Genomic DNA, 19,047 nt, shown 5'->3' on the forward strand with positions numbered 1-19,047 from the left:
AGTCCAACACTTAAGCCAGCCCTGCCAGCTCACCACTGAACCATAGCCCTCAGCTCCACAGCTGCTGGGGACTGCACCACTGCCCTGGGCTTCTGGGCCAGGCCTTGACAGCCCTTTTGGGGCAGAAATTACTCCTCATGGCCAACCTGAACCTCCCCTGGTGCAGCTTGAGGCCATTTCCTCTCATCCTGTCCCTTGGGAGCAGCCAACCCCCCCTGGCTCCAGCCTCCTCTCAGGGAGCTGTAGAGAGCAATGAGGTCTCCCTCAGGCTCCTCTTCTCCAGGCTGCACACCCCCAGCTCCCTCAGCTGCTCCTCCCCAGCCCTGTTCTCCAGACCCTTCCCCAGCCTCATTGCCTTTCTCTGGCCCTGCTCCAGCCCTCAGTGTCCTCCCTAGAGTGAGAGCTCTTCCTCCATGGCAATCAGTCGGTGGAATGCTTCATCCTCAGTTGCTCCTTGGTGCTCTGCTTCCCTTTTACGAGTCCATTGCCCTCTGTGCCTCAGCCCAGGGGCCCTGAGTCCTGGAGTGGGCAATGGCTGTGCAGTGGCAGAGCCCCCAGGAGGTGCCAGGACTGCCCAGGACAGCAGCACCTGCTCTGCAGGGCAAAGCCTCAAGCCCCTAGTGCCAATCCAGGCAGAGTCCTTCCCACCAGATGGAGCAGTTGCTGTTCCATCGCTGCTGAGCTGGGAAACCCCAAACCTCCTGAAGATCTGAGAGCTTCCAGCCCCCAGCCCTGCCCCTGCAGACCATTCTCACCAAGCCTCCTGGCTGGTCTCAGGGTGTAAAGCCAGAACAAATCAGCCTCTCCTCTGCTCCTTTGCTTTGCTTTTTGGCACCTCTTTGGTTTCTGTGTGCCCAAGCCTCTGGCCAGGACTTTTTTCACCTTTGCCACACAGGCTGGGCACAAGGAACTGTTGCTGCTTTAAGCAAACTGGGGGGTGTCAGCGAAAGGAAGGCTCAGCCTGAGCTCCAGATCAGAGGCACAGAATGGTAGAGGTTGGAAGGGACCTCTGGAGATCATCCAGTCCAACCCCCCCTGCCAAGGCAGGGTCACCTTGAGAGGGTCACACAGGAACACATCCAGGTGGATTTTGGGTGCCATCAGAAATGGAGACTCCACCACCTCTCTGGGCAGCCTCCTCCAGGGCTCCAGCAGCCTTGAATTAAAGAAGGCACCTGGGGAGATGGTTTAGTGGCCATGGTGGTGTTGGGTTGGCATTTGGATCAATGATCTGAGAGAGCTTTTCCAGGGAGACCTTAGAGCAGCTTTTCAGTACCTGAAGGGGCTCCAGGAGTGCTGGGGAAGGGCTTGTGACAAGGGCTGGGAGTGCCAGGATGAGGGCCAATGGCTTTGAGCTGGGAGAGGAGAGACTGAGACTGGAGAGGAGGAAGAAATTCATGAGAGTGAGGGTGGGGAGATCTTGGCACAGGTTGCTCAGGGAGGCTGTGGCTGCCTCCTGCCTGGAGGTGTTCATGGTCAGGCTGGATGGGGCCTTGAGCAAGCTGGGCTGGTGGGAGGTGTCCCTGTGCATGGCAGGGGGTTGGAACTGGGTGATCTCTGAGGTCCTTTCCAAGCCAAACTCTTCTCTGATTCTCCACCACATGAATTTAGGCTCAGTTTAGGTATGGGATGAACTGAAGGGACTCAGAAGGGGGATCTGCCCTGCACCAAGGTCTCCAGGTCTTCCATGCCAGCTCCAGTTGCTGCACACAGGCAGCATTTAGTTTGGCACAGGTTATAATATCCCTTCCAGATGGCTTCAGCTTCCCCCTGCCAGCAGCTATCAGCTCCATCTCCCTTCCCCACGGCAGACAAATCATTTGAGCTCTGCTCTGGCCCCTGATGGAACCAACAACAAATCAAACCCAAGCCCTGCAGCTCCCACTGCTCTGTGAAGATGCCCCAAGCCCAGAGCTGGGCACAGGTTTTATTTTAAGCCTTCTTGATTCAATATTTCACTTCAAACTCTGAAAGCTGGGCCTGTGCTGGGGAGGCAGCAAGTGGTGATCTTCCTGCTGATGTGATTTTGGGTGGCACACGGAGGAGAGGCTGTGAAATATTTCATCTTTATGTAAAAGAGCTGTCAGGAAGCCAATAAATGTTCAGGGTGAGGAGACTCTCAAACAGGAGGAGTTTGGTTGGGGGGGTTGCTGTTGATGGCTTCTGACAGGGACATCCTGAAGGCAGAGGAGCAGCTCAAGCTGCTGGGCTCCAGAATGGCTCTGATGGCTCAGAGAGCAAAGGGAGCCTTGAACAAGGAGGGAGGGAGGGGGAAAGGAGGGGTGGGTGGATGGAGGGAGGGAAGGAGGGAGAAAGGGAGGGAAGGAGGGAGAAAGGGAGGGAAGGAGGGAGAAAGGGAGGGAAGGAGGGAGAAAGGGAGGGAAGGAGGGAGAAAGGGAGGGAAGGAGGGAGAAAGGGAGGGAAGGAGGGAGAAAGGGAGGGAAGGAGGGAGAAAGGGAGGGAAGGAGGGAGAAAGGGAGGGAAGGAGGGAGAAAGGGAGGGAAGGAGGGAGAAAGGGAGGGAAGGAGGGAGAAAGGGAGGGAAGGAGGGAGAAAGGGAGGGAAGGAGGGAGAAAGGGAGGGAAGGAGGGAGAAAGGGAGGGAAGGAGGGAGAAAGGGAGGGAAGGAGGGAGAAAGGGAGGGAAGGAGGGAGAAAGGGAGGGAGGGGTGGAAGGAAGGGAGAAAGGGATGAATGGATGAAGGGACGGAGGAAGAGAGAAAGGGAGGGATGGATGGATGGATGGATGGAGAAAGGGATGGAGGGGGGGGGGGATGGATGGATGACCTCTGCAACTTCTCAGTGGCAGGATGGCTCTGTCCTGCCTTTGCTGTGTGTCAGTGTTGGGTTTTTCACTTGGGGCAAGGCTCAGACTTTATACACCTGCCACCTGCTCCTCTCCATGGTCAGTGTGGGCAGCATGGTCAACGTGGGCAGCATGGGCTGGGAGGGAAACGTGGGCGGCATGGGCAACATGTGCAGTGCAGGCTGGGAGGGAAGTGTGGGCAGCTGCAGGCAGCATGAGCAGTCTGCTCAGCACCAGCACCACTGGCATCATGGGAAGCATGGCCACCAGGGGCAGGGTGGCTGCTGGAGCTGTGTTCTTCCCCTGCAGCATCCAAAGGCTCCTAGGCAGCACCCATGGCACCTGACAGGACAGCACCAGCTGGGCAACGTTTGGCTCTTGCAAGCGAGTTTGAGCAGAAGGAGGACTGGGGGCTCCCGGAGAAGGAGCTCCTGATCAGCATCTCCTGATCAGCATCTCCTCATCCCCAGAGTCAGTGCCAGTTCTTGGGGGGAGGGAGGGGTCTGGGGTGTCCCGAGAAGAGCAGGCAGTGCAGGGCAAGCCCACCTCTAATTAATTGCAGTAATTGTTTAAGCAGATCAATGCCTGTCCTTGACCTCAAAGCACAGCTGGAGCCATTAGGGGAGCACTAGACAGGAGATGAGCCCTGACAGATCCGAGGCAAACCACTGCCATCGAAGCTAGCAGCAGGAGCTTTGATTACATCCAGAGGCAGCCCTGTGGTTGGACTCCAGTACCCCAGCTGCCATCAAAGGCTTCTCCACAGCTGATTCACTGAGGAGCATCTCAGACTCCTCACTCAGCCCTCCAGTCAACATCAGCTCTCCTGAGAAGAAAAAATGGTTTTGGAGTGAGGAGCTCTGCTGCTCGTGATTAAAAGAGTTGGAGTCAGAATCATGAATGGTTTGGGTGGGAAGGGACCTTCCAAGCTCACCCAGTCCAGTCCCCCTGCAGCCAGCAGGGACAGCTGCAGCTAGAGCAGCTTGCTCACAACCCCAAACAACCTGAGCTGGAATGGTTCCAGCTATGGGGCAGCTCCCACCCCTCTGAGCAACCAGGGCCAGGATCTCACCAATCCGAGTGTCAAACATTTCTTCCTTCTCTCCAGTCTGACTCTCACTCTTTCAGTTCAAACCATTCCCCCTTGTCCTGTCCTAACAGGCCCTGCTCACAACTCTGTCCCAAACTTTCTTCTGACCCCTTGAGGCACTGCAAGGCCACCAGAAGGTCTCCCTGGAGCCTTCTCTTTTTCAGGCTGAACAACCTCAACTCTCTCAGCCTGGTCCCACAGCAGAGAGCTTCCAGCCCTGCCAGCATTGCTGTGGCCTCCTCTGGCCCTGCTCCAGCAGCTCCCTGTCTGTGCTGAGGGCTCCAGAGCTGCCCCAGCACTGCAGGGGGGGTCTGAGCAGAGCACAGCAGAGGGGCAGAATCCCCTCCCTGCCCCTGCTGCCCACACTGCTGGCAGCACTCAGTGCTGGCTCCTCTCCAGCTCTGCACCCACCAAGCACTTCACTTGGTGCATGATGGAAACAGAGCTACCTGCATCATGCTGCTGAGAGTCCTGCTGGGGCAGCAGCCAGGAAAGAAGAGGCTGGACCCTGGGGATCCCTCAGCTTGCTCCTGAAGATGCCCTCCATGGGCTGCAATCCCTTGGTGGGCACTTGAGGGTCCCCTGTGCTGTCTGCTCCTCCCCACAGCTGGCCCCTCTGCCTTCCTGCCCCCCAAGGTGTGGCACAAGCTGTGGCAGTGCCCTTGGTGTGCCCAGGAGCAAGTCTCAGGCAGAGCCTTTCTGCCCCCCAGCCCTTGGCAGGAGCTGTTCCCATCAGCTTCTCCCTGCTAGCAGCAGTCCCTGGCTGTGCCAAGCTGCCCTGAGCTTCAGCAAGTGCCTGAGTGAGCAGGGACTGAGCTGGGCAGGGACAGCACCCAGCAGAGCTGGTGCTGGTTTCACCCGAACCAGACCGATCCTCCACCAGCAGCACTCTCCTGGCTCCGGCTGCTCGGCAGAAGGAAGGTTTTTCATTTCCAGTCCCAGAGGTGCCGTCGTTAGCGCATGCTGATCATTCCTCTTTAGTCTAAATTAATTAAACGACACAGGCTCCATTGTCTGCAACAAATGGGGATCGTTTTACACCGTGTAGAGCAGGCAGCGACGAGAACCTGTGATCCTTCTGGAGAAGTATGGGCAAACGACGTCCTTGTGGCGTTCCTGGGCTCTCCCTTCCGTCCCCGTACCCGGTGTGACCCACACTGACTTCACAGCCACCACCAGGGATGCACAACCCAGGGTCGTGCCCAGCGCCGTCAGCACCAGGGCCCCCTGCCCATCCTTCATCCAAAACGTGTTGGAAACCAAACCAAGGCTCTGCCCAGCTCGGTGGGAACCAGCAGCAGCAGCAGAAGGCTGCTGGGGTTTGCAGCCCACGTCAGACGAGTGTTCCACGATGGGATCTGCAGCCCTGCCCTCACCCCGGGCCAGGCGGTGATGCTGCTGGGGTGCAAGAAGATTGTGGCCAGTAGGTCAAGAGAGGTTCTCCTCCCCTTCTACTCTGCCCTGCTGAGACCACGGCTGGAGTACTGGGATCAGTTCTGGGCTGCCCAGTTCCGGAGAGTCCAGCAGAGGCTACGTCCCAGCATCCTCAGAAACCCAGCACCTCCAACATCTCAGCACCCCCAGCACCTTCACAACCTCAGCATCCCCAACACCCCCCAGTACCTCCAAGCATTCCCAGCACCCCCAGCCCTCCTAGCACCCCCAGGATCCCAGCATCTCCAACACCCCCAGAACCTCCAACACCTCAGGTCAGCACCTCCAGCACTCTCAGCATCTAATCACCCTCTGTCAGCTCCAGCATCCCCAGCATTCCAACATCCCCAGCAGTCCCAACACCCCAGCACTCCCACCACCACCTCCAGCACTCCCAACACCCCCAGCATCCTCAAAAGGTCAGCACCTCCAGCATCTCCAGCACTCTCAGCATTCTCATTACCCCCTACATCCCCAGCACTCCCAACACCCCAGCACCCCCACCACCACCTCCAGCACCCCCAAAACCCCCAGCACCCCCAAAACCCCTCAGCTCCCCCAGCACTCTCAGCATCCAATCACCTCCTTACCCCCACCATCCCCAGCACTCCCAACACCCCAGCACCCCACTACCCCCAAAATCCCCCAGCACTCCAAGCACCCCTGAAACCTTCAGCACCCCCAAAAACAGCAGCACCCCCAACATTTCAGCATCTCCAGCACTCTCAGCCTCTAATCACCCCATCACCCCCAACCTCCCCAGCAGTCCAGCAACCCCCAGCACCTCCATCACTCCAACACCCTCAACCACCCCCAACCCTCCCCAGCACCCCCGGTGGTCGATGCCTGGCGTTGGGTGCCTGGGAGCTCCCTCCCCAGCTGGCAGAGCCGCCTGCACAAGCCAAGGGCAGGTGTGAGGAGCGAGGGCCAGCAGAGAAGTGAGGGATTGGAATGAATCGATGCCGGGGAGCCAGAGGAAGGAGAGGCTCCAGCTTCTAAAGGAGCTGAGCACATTTCATCTCCGCTCCCCAGCCCCAGCCCTGCAGGACCCCCACTCCCGGGGCGCTTTCAAGCACGGCCGCCCCTCCTCCGCCCGCACGGCGTTTGAAGGCGCCGCGGGGGGACGGGGCTCTCTCTGAAGCCCGAGTTTCAAGCGAAGAGACAATTCTCTGCCCCTGCTCAGAGGCATCAGCTTGAAAGCCCTTCAGAAACTTCACCGGAACGGCCTCGCTCCCCTTCCCGAGGGCGCCGGCGTCCCGCTCCGCCGGCACCGCGCTCGCCCGCCCGGCTTTATGCTTCGGCAGAGGCAGGGAATGGTGGTGGGGAAGCTCGGGGACACTGAAAGAAGCTTTCTCTTGCTTCCCTCCTCTATAAATGAATCAGAAAAGAAGAAAAAGAGAACTTCGTGCCATTTCCACCCCCCTCCCCCGGCAACCTATTTAAAGCACTCGCAGTGTTTTCTGCTCCTGTGTTCTCTTGGGTCTCCTCCTCATCCCCACCGAGGCAAGAAGCCCTGGGAAGGTTTATCCCAGAATGGTAGTGGTTGGAAGGGACCTCTGGAGATCATTGAAACCAGACCCCTCCACCCGCCAGGGTAGGGTCACCTAGAGGAGATCACACGGAGCACACCTAGGCAGGTTTGGAAGCTCTCCACACAAGGACACTCCACAACCTCTCTGGACAGCCTGCTCCAGCCCTCCAGCACCCTCACACCAAACAACTTTCTCCTCCTGCTCAAATGGAACCTCCTGGGTGCCACTTTGTGCCCCTTGGCCTGTCCCTGCGCAGCACTGAGCAGAGCCTGGCCCCAGCCTCTTGCCCCCCAGCCTTTAGCTCTTGCTGAGCATTGCTCAGATCCCTTCTGGGGCTGCTCTTCTCCAGACTAGGAAGAGATTTATGGAATATTGAAATAATAGCCTTGTGAAACCATGGGATCATAGGATCATGGAATCATGAAGCCATGGAATCATGAAACCATGAGATCATAGAATAATTTCTTTGTCTCTTCTTTACTTTTCATCAAGACCTCCTACCTTGTGACTCCTTTCCTGGTCCAGGGGCTTGCTGGGGTTTGCAGGTATGGAATAGCTGCAGCAGGATGTGGGCTGGGGGCTGGTATTTGGAGCTGCTCAGTATTCCATGGCACAGCTTCCCTGACACACGTGGATTTTTTAATTCCTTCCCGATTGATCCCCCTAATTACAAAATTAGTTTAAAGCTGGTTTATTATCTCCTTATTTGACACAATATGGCACCATTTTGTCAGAGGCTTGAAAACCAAACAAGACAACTGCAGCTGGTAGGGGTTCAAAAGGGCCCTTCCCTTTAAGATGAAATCAATCCTGTTTCAAGCGGATTCCCTTGCTTTGCCACCGGGGCTCTGGGGGTACATTTTGCTGGGAAAAAAAAAAAAAAAAGGAAGAAAGAAAGAAAGAAAGAAAGGGGGGGGGGGGGGGGAGAGGAGGGGAAATTGCAGCTTTTTTATTTTCCTGAAATTCTTCAGATTAATATGCAGCTGTCATTGCAAGGCAAATCCAACCCCTCTTTCATCTGCCTTCTCTCTCCCCAGGCTCCAGTGAGTGCCGCGGTGCCAATGGGCAGCAGCAGCACCGGGCACGGCCAGCCCAGCCCAGCCCAGCTCTCCTCTTCCCCCACCCCATGCCCACTTTACCTCTCCCTCACCCCCTCCAGTTCATGCCCAGCAGCCGGTTTTAAAGGTCTGCGCCCATATAAAAGGGAGGGTTGGGGTCTTTTGTGCTTCCCTTGGTGCCTCGTTTGAAAAGTTGTTTGACTTGCAGATGGTGTCGGGAGGAGCTTCCAGCGGGATGCTGGTGAGTAAACAGGCGCTGAAGGGCCGCCAGAGGACTCGGAGTGCTGATGGCAGCCTTTAAGTGCTGCTTTCCCTGCTGAAGACGGCCAGCACGGCCGGGAGGATGCCTCCCTGATTCTCTAAACCGCGGCAGGATGAAACCCAAGTGCTTGTGAGCTCTTCTCTGCCTGCCTCACCCAGCACCTCTCCACCTGCTTCATCCAGCACTGGCAACCCAGCTCCACCTGCTTCACCTGCTACTGGCAAATTATCTCCACCTGCTTCTCCCATTACTTGCCACCCAGCTCCACCTGCTTCATCCAGCACTAGCAACGTTTCTTCAGCTGCTTCACCCAGCACTACAAACCCTTCCCCAAATGCTTCACCCAGCACTAGAAATCCCTCTCCAGATGCTTCACCCAGCATAGCAACCCCTCAGTCAGCATTAAGGAGAAGAGATCAACCCCCATCTGGCTCCAGCCTCCTCTCAGGGAGCTGTAGAGAGCAATGAGGTCTCCCTCAGCCTCTTCTTCTCCAGACTAAAGACCCCCAGTACCCTCAGCTGCTCCTCCCCAGCCCTGTTCTCCAGACCCTTCCCCAGCTTTGTTGCCCTTCTCTGGACCTGCTCCAGCTCCTCATGGTATCTCCCACGGCCATGTGGCAACATCTGAACATCTAAACAGAGCTGATCCATCACCAGCCTCACTTCACCTTCTCCTGAAGCTAGGTTTAAGCCTAAGACTAAGAAGTCAAGGCCAGGGCACTGACTTACCACTTGCCAATTCTTCTTCCTGGTGTGGTGCCAGCACCAGGAGAAGCCACCTTCAGACATGAAAGTGGTGACATTCCACAAGGCAGCTGAAGGTGGGGAGAAGTCAGCTGTTAACCACCTGAGGGGTGCCATCTCCTCTTCCTGTGAGCACAACCTCCATTAACATTAACAGGAGGTTGGAGGACCTGCTTCAACAGGGAGAGGACATGGGCCTCAAAGTGCAAACTGGCTCTTACAAACCTGATTGATAAATTATTAAAGGAGGTCTCATCAAAGCATGGCCACACCTCCAGATCATCAGAGCAAGCTGGAAGCAGCTCTGACAGCCAGGTGCTGCCTCCTTGTCACCAGACAAGAAGCCATTCAGCCACCAAAATGAGTCCACTGCAAATATTGGTTCATCAGCCCCTACTCCATGCAGAAGTTGGAGCTGCAAGAGCTTGAACTTCTCTTCCTTAAATGCAAATGAGCACCAGGAGATGCACTTCATGAAGGTCAGCTCCTAGGATTTGGTGTCTTAAAAGTAAATGAAAACCAAACCTCCCAGGCCTGCTGGCAGCAGGAGATTTTGGTTGGCATTTATCTGGCACCAGGACAACAATAAAACCACCATCTCCCTGCCTTCAGCCTGGAGCCATCAGCTCTGCCACAGTTCATTGTCCCTTGATCGCTGCCTCCTGTGAGGGTCAGGGGTGACAGCAGCTGCTTTGAGGGTACAGCAAAAGCTCCTCTGCTGAAAATCCTCCTGGTTTTCCTCTCCTGGTCCAGCGAAGTGAACCTCCCTGTGGCCTGAGTGCATGAAGAAGAGTGTGGCCAGCAGGTCAAGGGAGTTTCCCCTCCCCTTCTAGTCTGCCCTAGTGAGGTCACTGCTGGAGTCCTGAGGCCAGTTCTGGGCTCCAAAGTTCAAGAGGGACAGAGAACTGCTGGAGAGAGTCTAGGGGAGGCTGCAGAGCTGCTGAGGAGCAAGGCTGAAGAGCCCTGGGCCTGAGAACCTGCAGAAGAGCAGCCCCAGAGGGCAGCTGAGCAATGCTCAGCAAGAGCTAAAGGCTGGAGGGCAAGAGGCTGGGGCCAGGCTCTGCTCAGTGGTGCCCAGGGACAGGCCAAGGGGCACAAAGTGGAACCCAGGAGGTTCCATGTGAGCAGGAGGAGAAAGTTGTTTGGTGTGAGGGTGCTGGAGGGCTGGAGCAGGCTGGCCAGAGAGGTTGTGGAGTGTCCTTGTGTGGAGAGCTTCCAACCCCCCCTGGGCATTGTGCTGCTGGGCAAGCTGCTGTGGGTGCCCTGCTGGAGCAGGGGCTTGGACTGGTTGATCTCCAGAGGTCCCTTCCATCCCTGCTATGCTGGGATTCTGGGATTCTCTCTAAGCCATTCCTGAAGCCATCTCTCCATGCTGTTTTTATAAATCAATTATTCCTACAAATGGAGCTGCAGAAGGAGCAGAAGTCAAGGAAGCTGCACCTTGGTGGTGATCTCAGGTTTTAAGTGATGTCAATTCTCCATGCTGCAGCCAAGTAAATAAACAAATTCAGATGTTGAGGTTAAAAAGGATCAAAACCAGCATGAGAAACAGTGAAGAAAAGCTATGAAATGGTTAAAAAGGGTGCCCAGGAGGGATTCTGAAGTGGCAATGCAAAACAATTTGGGTTTGTGGATTAGTTTAGGTAAAAAAAAAAAAAAACAACAAACCACTGCTGTGTGTGGGGGAGCTGGACCCTGCTGCTGCAAAGAGCTGGGGTGCTGCACATAAAGCACAAGCCAAGAGGAGATGTGAACAGGAGGGGCAGAATGAGCTGAAGGTCACAGTGACTCCTCTGCTGGTGGCCTCTCACGAAGCTTTTAAAGTCCTCCACCAAAGAGCAGCAAAGGTCAGGTCCCTCCCAGCGCCTTCAGCTGATACTTTATTGATACCAACAGACATCACATGCAGAGAGCAGAGGAGCCAGGGCTGCTTGAGCTCACTCACTGACAGGGGCAAGGTTGCCTCATCTTCCTCTAAGCTGCTCCTCAATATCATCTCTCTCTAGATTCACAGTCATGGAATCATTTGGGTTGGAAGACTCCTTTCAGATCATCCACTCCAAGCCTTACCCCAGCACTGCCATCTCACCACCAACCCCTGGCCATCAGCACCACATCACCAGGGCTTTGAAACCCCTCCAGGGATGGGGACTCCACCACTGCCCTGGGCAGCCTGGGCCAGGGCTTGACAACCCTTCTGGGGATGAAATTGTTCCTCATGCCCAGCCTAAGCCTCTCCTGGTGCTCATTTCCTCTCGTCCTATCACTTGTTCCTTGGGAGAAGAGACCAACCCTGCCTGGCTCTAGGAAGTAGGGATGAGCCGCTGATGCCATAGCTGATTCCCATGGGGGATTCAGAGGAGATCCTGTCAATGTTTCTAAACATCAGCAGGGTGGCAAGAAGAACAATTTGGATTCTATAATGGCAACTGGCATCCTGCCATCCTTCATGTAGCATCACCCAAAACCTCTCAGCATGGAATCATAGAATCCCAGACTGGTTTGGGTTGGAAGGGACCCTCAAGATCATCTGGATCCAACCCCTTGCCATGGGCAGAGACACCTCCCAACAGCCCAGGTTGTTCAAGGCCTCATCCAGCCTGGCCCTGAACACCTCCAGGGTGGGGACACAGAATCACTGAGGCTGGAAAAGACCTTGAGGTCATCAAGTCCAAGGAGCATCACTCAAACTGGGGCAGTGGTGGAGCAGAAAGGGCATGGAGAGGTGGGGGAGGGCTCAGGACTGAGAGAATTGGACTTGAGGACCTCAGAAGTCCTTTTGCAACTGAAATGATTGGTTCTGTGCTTCAATCAATGACTTCATCAACTGGTTTATCTGCAGTGTCATCACTGATGTGATCAGTGGTTTCAGCAAGGATTTTCACAGCAATTTGATCAACAATTTGATCAATCATTTGATCATTGATTCCATCCACTGTCTGATCAATTATTTAATCATCAGTGTCAACAATTGCATCAGTTAATTGACAATTTAATCAACAATTTTATCAATGATTTAATCATTGATTTTAGAAATTGTTTCATCAATGATTTTAGAAATTATTTTATCAATCATTTTAGAAATTATCAATCATTTTAGAAATTACTTTATCAATAATTTTTGAAATTATTTTATCAATCATTTTATTGACAATTTTATCAATTACTTTGTCAGTAATTTTAACAACAATCTTATCAATTATTTTATCAATCATTTCAACAATGATTTTATCAATCATTTTATCAACTAGTTGATCAATGATTTTATCAATATTTTAATCAACAATTCAGTCAATTCTTTATCAATAAGTTTATCAATGATTTTGTCAATTCTTTTATTAGCAATTTTATAAGGGGATTTTAATAATTATTTTATCAACCATTTTCTGAGTGATTTTATCAATGATTTTAGCAATGATTTCATCAGTTTTAATCACAAATTATTTTCTTGATTACTTTATTGATCATTTTATTATTTATGTTATCAACTATTGTACAGTAGTTGAATAGCAATGATTTTATCAATGATTTATTGATTTTATCAACAATTTCCTCAACTGTTTTGGCAATTACTTTGCCCCCAGTTTCACAAATAATTTTATTAATTGTTTTATTAGTTATTTTATTAATAAATTAATGGACTATTTTAGCAATTATTTTGCCCACAATTGCACAAATAACTTTGTTCATTATTTCATTAATTATTTTAGCAACAATTTATAGATTGTATCAGCGATTTCCTCAACTATTTTGGCAATTATTTTGCCCCAGTCTCACAAATTACTTCATTAATTTTTTATTAATTATTTTATCAACTCTTCATCAACTCTTTTAGCAATGATTTTAGCAATGACTTATTGATCTTATCAGCAATTTTGTCAATTATTTGAGCAATTATTTTGCCCCCAGTTTCACAAATTGCTTTACTGATTACTTTATCAATTATTTAATTGATTATTCTATCGATTATTTTAAGCAACTATTTCAGCAACCATTTTAACAATCGTTTTCACAATGATTTTTGCATTGATGTTAGCATTGATTTTTAGCACTGATTTTAACATTGATTTTTAGCAATGATTTTAACATTGATTTTTAGCAATGATTTTTAGTAATGATTTTAGAATGGATTTTAGCATGGATTTTAACATTGATTTAGCATTGATTTTCAGCAGTGATGTCAGCAATGATTTTTAGCAATGATTTTAGTATTGTGTTTTAGCAAGGACTTTAGCATTGATTTTAGCAAGGATTTTTAGTAATGATTTTAGAATGGATTTTGGCATTGATTTTTAGCAATTATTTTAGTATTGTTTTTTAGCAAGGATTTTAGCAAGGATTTTAGCAAGGATGTTAGCAATGATTTTTAGCATGGGTTTTAGCAATTATTTTTAGCAAAGATTTTAGCGAGGATTTTAGCCACGATTTATGGACATTTATCCACGATTCCATCAACTATTTTATCACCTCTTTTCTCACCCATTTTAACCAACAGCTTTATCAGCAATTTCCTCCCTGCTTCCACCAACACTTTCCTCACTGTAACTTCATCCCAGCTCTCCCGGCCCCTCGGTACCCTTCAGGAAGCGCCAGGCTGGTCCCGGCTGGAGTTTTCCAGCCCCAGAGATCCCTTTAGCAGGCAAAGTCTCCACAACTTCTCCCTTTGCCCTGCGCCGGGGGGGGCGGTGTTTAATTAAGTCTGTCCTGTCGAACACGATCTAATGTCATTGTACAAGGAGATGTTCTTTGTTAACAGCTCTCTTCGTTGCGGGCTCCTCTGTGTATTTGAAACCATGGTAACAGAAGAGGAAGCTAAAGCCAATGAGATAATGAGAGATTCTCATTGTAATTGTGTTTCACCAGGGCACAGGCTCCCATGGGTGGGCTCTGGCTGCCTTAGCAACAGCTAACAGCATTTCGGGAGCAGGCAGACGCCAGTGTGGCACAACAGCCATGTAAACACTGCCTAGCACGCCGCCGGCTCCGCGTTTGCAGAACCTTGGAGGTGCGTTGGTGGGGCAGGGAACCAGGGCTGCTCACCGGCAGCCAGGCCTAATCGCAGAGCCTCGCATCGTCAAGGAACTTGGGGTTTGAAAGGCTCTAACGAGGCTGTGAGCTGCTGGTTTGCATGATAATCGCCGTCGGGGTGGGGAGGAGGTGATGGAGGAGGAAGCAGGCTGGAGATGGGCAGCCCGGAGCCCCGTTGGGGTGGTGATGGAAGAGTCAGCCTGGAATACAGCTCGAGTGTCCCCAGGGTTTGTCCTCCTGCTGGAAACGAAATTCCAAAGTTCCTTCAGCGTTTTCATTCTGAAACTCTGCAGAGGCACTAAGGGAGACGTTGATCCTCTGCCGTTTTGAGGCAAAGAAGTTGGCTTTTGGGGATCCCTTTGGTTCACTCCAAGGCACACAAAGGGAGGGGACACAAAAAGGTCTCCTGGAGCCTCCTCTTATCCAGGCTGAACAATCCCAACTCTCTCAGCTTGTCCTCACAGCAGACTGATTCCATTCCAGCCCTTGGATCATTGTTGCGTCCTCCAACAGGTCCATGTCTCACCAGTGTTTCACTCTCTGGCATCTCTTTATGGCACCCCACATCCCCCAACATTCCAGGTGCTCCACACAGCTGTCAGCAAGTCCTGAGGTGGAGGAGATGCTCCAAACTACCACAAGGCTGCTGGATATTCCTCCCCATGCCAGGGGAAGCAGGGGTGATGGTGACAGATGTCCAGGGCAGTGCTCAAGGCAGTGGTGGCCATGCACAGCCAGCACTCAGCACTGCCACAGGGCAAGGAGCTGATCTGGGGAAAGCTCTCAGCCAAATGTGCCCCAGACTCCAGATGCCTTTGAAGTCTGGAGGAACTTGGACCCAAACCTCATAAAGCCTCCTTATAACTCATAAACCATCATGAACCTCATAAACTTTATGACTTGCACGTGGGTCTACCACAAAGGCAGTGCTCACTTCCAGAGTAGTCTTCAGCATCCTGTGGTTGCTCTGGGTGTGGGAAAGACACCTGGGGACACTCTCATCCCAGCACTTGCCATAGGGTTGATCACAACTGGACTTCAAGCCCCAGTTCCAGGAAAGCCCCAGGAGCAGGAGGGATGGGGCATGATCCAAGGAGCCAGGGCTTGACATTGCCTCTTCCCTGCTTTATGGAGTCTCTTCTGAACACCACCAAAGCAAAGGAGTGATGTGATTCCTAGAGTCATGGAATGGGTTGGATTGGAAGGCACCTTCGAGATCATCCAGTTCCAACCCTCCTGCCATGGGCAAGGACACCTCCCACTAGATCAGGATGCTGGAGGCCTCATCCAGAACCTGGCCTTGGCCAGAGAGGCATTCACAGCCTCCCTGGGCAACCTGTGCCAGTGTCTCCTCACCCTCACTGGAAAGGATTTCTTCCTAATCTCCAGTCTCAACCTCCCATCCTCAAGCTTCAAATCCATTGTCCCTCAGCCTATCACCACAAGCTCTTGTCCAAAGTCCCTCCCCAGCTCTCCTGGAGCCCCTTCAGGTACTGGAAGGCTGCTCTAGGGTCTCCCTGGAGCCTACTCTTCACCAGGCTGAACAGCCCCAACTCTTTCAGCCTGTCTTTGTAGGAAAGGTTCTCCAGCCCTCTGACCAGCTTTGTGCCCCCCTCTGGACCCACTCCAGCAGGTCCATGCTCCTCTTGTGCTGGGGGTTCCACCAGAGCAGAGTGGCAGAGTCACCTCTGGAGCAGAGGGGCAGGATCCTCTCTCTCCAGCTCTGGCAATGGGCACTGGCAGCCCAGAAGGCCAATGGCTGCCATTGGCCTTCTGGGCTGCCAGTGCCCATTGCTGGCTCCTGTCCAGCTTCTCCCCCACCAGAATCTCCCCAAGTCCTTCTCTGCAGGGCTGCTCTCACCCCTGGCTGGGCTGATATCGAGGACTGCCCTGACCCAGGTGCAAGACTTTACCTTTTTGAACCTCCTCTTGGCTCATGAACATTTCTTCTGCAATCCAGACCAGTCCCTGCTGTTTGTCTGCCTTCCCTTCTCCATGCCATCATGCCACATGCTTTGTCCCTCCATGTCTCAGCAGCAGAGGTTTCCTGAGCCAGACAAGCTGCATCCCAGTCAACATGCAGAGCTCCTTGTTGCAGCTCCTGTCTCCCCAGCCCTGTCCCTATGCTGCTGTCACATGAAGTAGTTGTGGCTACCAGGCAGTAGATGACAGAGTCATAAAGTGTGGTGAGAGCTGGCATTTGAAGTGGGTTTGCTGCCTGGTGTGGCTCCTGATATGGAACACCAACCACATGCATTTAGCACTAATTACATGCAAGTGATGATAACAGAGTTGGTTTACAAGGGCTGTGAGCAGCAGCTCTGGGGTGGGGGAATAAAGAAGCCAGGATGAGCAGAATCATTGAATCATGGAGCCATAAAATCAGAGAAATGTAGAGTCATAAAATCAGAGAATCATAGAGTCATAAAATCAGAGAAATGTAGTCATAAAATCAGAGAATCATAGTCATAGAATCAGGAATTCATGGAATGGTAGAATTGTGAAATCATAGAATCACAAAGTCATAAAATCATAGAACCATAAAGTCATAGAACCATAAAATCATAGAATCATGAAACCATAAAATAATGAAATCATAGAATTAGGTAATCCTAAAATCATGAAATCACAGGATCATGAAATCCTAGAATTGTGAAACCATAGAATAATAAAATAATAGAGTCATGAAATCATAGAATTATGAAATAATATTATCATGAAATCATAGGATTGTGAAACCATAAAATCATTGAACCATAAAAATCATGGAATTATGAAACCATAGGGTGAGGACTGGGGGGGATGGAGCAAAACTAGAAATGTGGAGATTGAGATTGGATGTGAGGAAGAAATTCTTCCCCATGAGGGTGGTGAGAGACTGGCACAGGTTGCCCAGGGAGGTGGTGGAAGCCTCATCCCTGGAGGTTTTTGCAGCCAGGCTGGAGGTGGCTGTGAGCAACCTGCTGTAGTGTGAGGTGTCCCTGCCCATGGCAGGGGGGTTGGGACTGGCTGAGCCTTGAGCTCCCTTCCAGCCCTGACAGTTCTGTGATTCTATAATTCTGTGATCTCTTCATTCTCCTTCCCTAAGGTGCCTGTGCTTAGAGCAACCTGGCAAGAGCCTTCCTGTTGAATTTACTGCAGGGAAAAAAAAAAAAAAGCTCTTTGACAGCCTTGTTCAGGAAATCAGAGTCATGCCAAGGCTTTGGGGTTGTGTTTTTTTTCCCCCTAAGTTTATTTGAATGTAAGCAATCTGCACAAATGAAGAGGATTTATTAAATCAACCTGGAGTTGTTTTTACAAGGCAGAGTCCTTTACAGACAGACGTGAAAGGTTTTCTTGCAGCAATGATCCCCATCTCTCTTGTGAGAGATGTTACGTTCAGGGATTTATGGTAATTCCTTTTCTGAAAGGAAAAAAAAACCCAAACAAACAAAATAATAATAGTAATAAAAAAAAAAAAAAAGCCTCCAAACCCCAACCACCAAACCTCCCCACAAAGCTCCTTGAAACAAACTTTGTAGTTTCTCTTCCTGCCAGTTCTGAAGTGACATTGAAAGCTGGTGCTGTGCTCAACACCACCACAGCTTCTCAGTTTTTATGTACTTTTTAATTTCCTCCCTGGAAAAAGAAAAGGAAAAAAAAAAAACAACCCACAACAAAAATCTGTTCTTCATAAAAGGAAATAAAAAAGGGGGGAAAAAAAGTGGAAAAAGTTGATTCATTCCATATTTACATTCTTGCTGGTACCTGGAAATGAACCAATTAGCAGCATGAGCCAAAAGAGAAGTCAGAAAAGTCCTTTGGAAAACTTTTCTTCCTACAGGCTTCAGAAGGGCCCTGGGAAAGTTCTGCTCTGATACCAAACACCTTTCATCCTAAGAAGATTTTGGATGCTTGGCTAATGCAGCCTGGTCCTCACCATTGCTCCGTGCTTCAGATCATCCTTGGCTGGGGGGCAGCTCTGGGGAGGGGCCCAGACTCAAATCCCAAAGCCAAGCCCCGACTCAGGCTTGACTGAGAACCCAAACATGAACTCAAACCAAAGCCTGAGCGTGAACTCAAACACAACCCCAAATCAAAACCCAAAACCAAACCCAAACCTGAGCCCAACACAAATTTGAATCTAGTCCAAAACCAACACAACCCCAAACCTGAACCCAAACTCCAACCTGAACCCGAACCCAACCCAAATCCAGACCTGAACCCAACCCAAATCTGCATGTGATCCAAACTCAAACCCAAACCAACCCCAAACCTGAACCCAAACTCCAACCTGAACCTGAACCCAACCCAAATCCAGACCTGAACCCAACCCACATCTGCATCTGATCCAAACTCAAACCCAAACCAACCCCAAACCTGAACCCAAACTCCAACCTGAACCTGAACCCAACCCAAATCCAGACCTGAACCCAACCCAAATCTGCATCTGATCCAAACTCAAACCCAACCCAAATCCAAACCTGATCTGAAGCCAGATCTGAACCCAACCCCTGCCCAACCTCAAAGGAGTCTGAGGGGAAACCTTCTGGCTCTCTACAGCTCCCTGAAAGGAGGTTGGAGCCAAGTGGGGTTCAGTCACTTCTCCCAAGACAAAAGGAAATGGCCTCAAGTTGCCCAGGGGGAGGTTTTGGTTGGACACAAGGAACAATTTCTTCCCCAAAAGGGTTGTCAAGGCCTGGCCCAGGCTGCCCAGGGCAGTGGTGAAGTCCCCATTCCTGGATGGCTTTTAAAGCTGTGTAGATGTGGTGCTTAGGGCCATGGTTTGGTGCTGAGCTGGCAATGCTGGGGTAAGGCTTGGACTGGACAATCCTGAAGCTCTCTTCCAACCAAAACCATTCCATAGATGACAAAGTGAAAATACCACTGGGGAATTCCCAAAAAGAGGAAGAAGAAAGGGGGTTGCTTGCCTTTAAAGCTGCATTTTGGCACTGCTGACATCCACCCTGGTGGAATTATCTCCGATTTTCCACCATTGTTTCCCAATTCCACCTTGAAACCACCACCATGGATGGCCAGAAACATCTCCTCTGACCTTAAGCCCAAGTGACTCCTCTCTTGAAGCTGCATGGAAGTGGCTGTGACTTGCTAAACAA

This window comes from Indicator indicator, chromosome 13, assembly GCF_027791375.1.
Source record: "Indicator indicator isolate 239-I01 chromosome 13, UM_Iind_1.1, whole genome shotgun sequence".
Classification (NCBI taxonomy): domain Eukaryota; kingdom Metazoa; phylum Chordata; class Aves; order Piciformes; family Indicatoridae; genus Indicator; species Indicator indicator.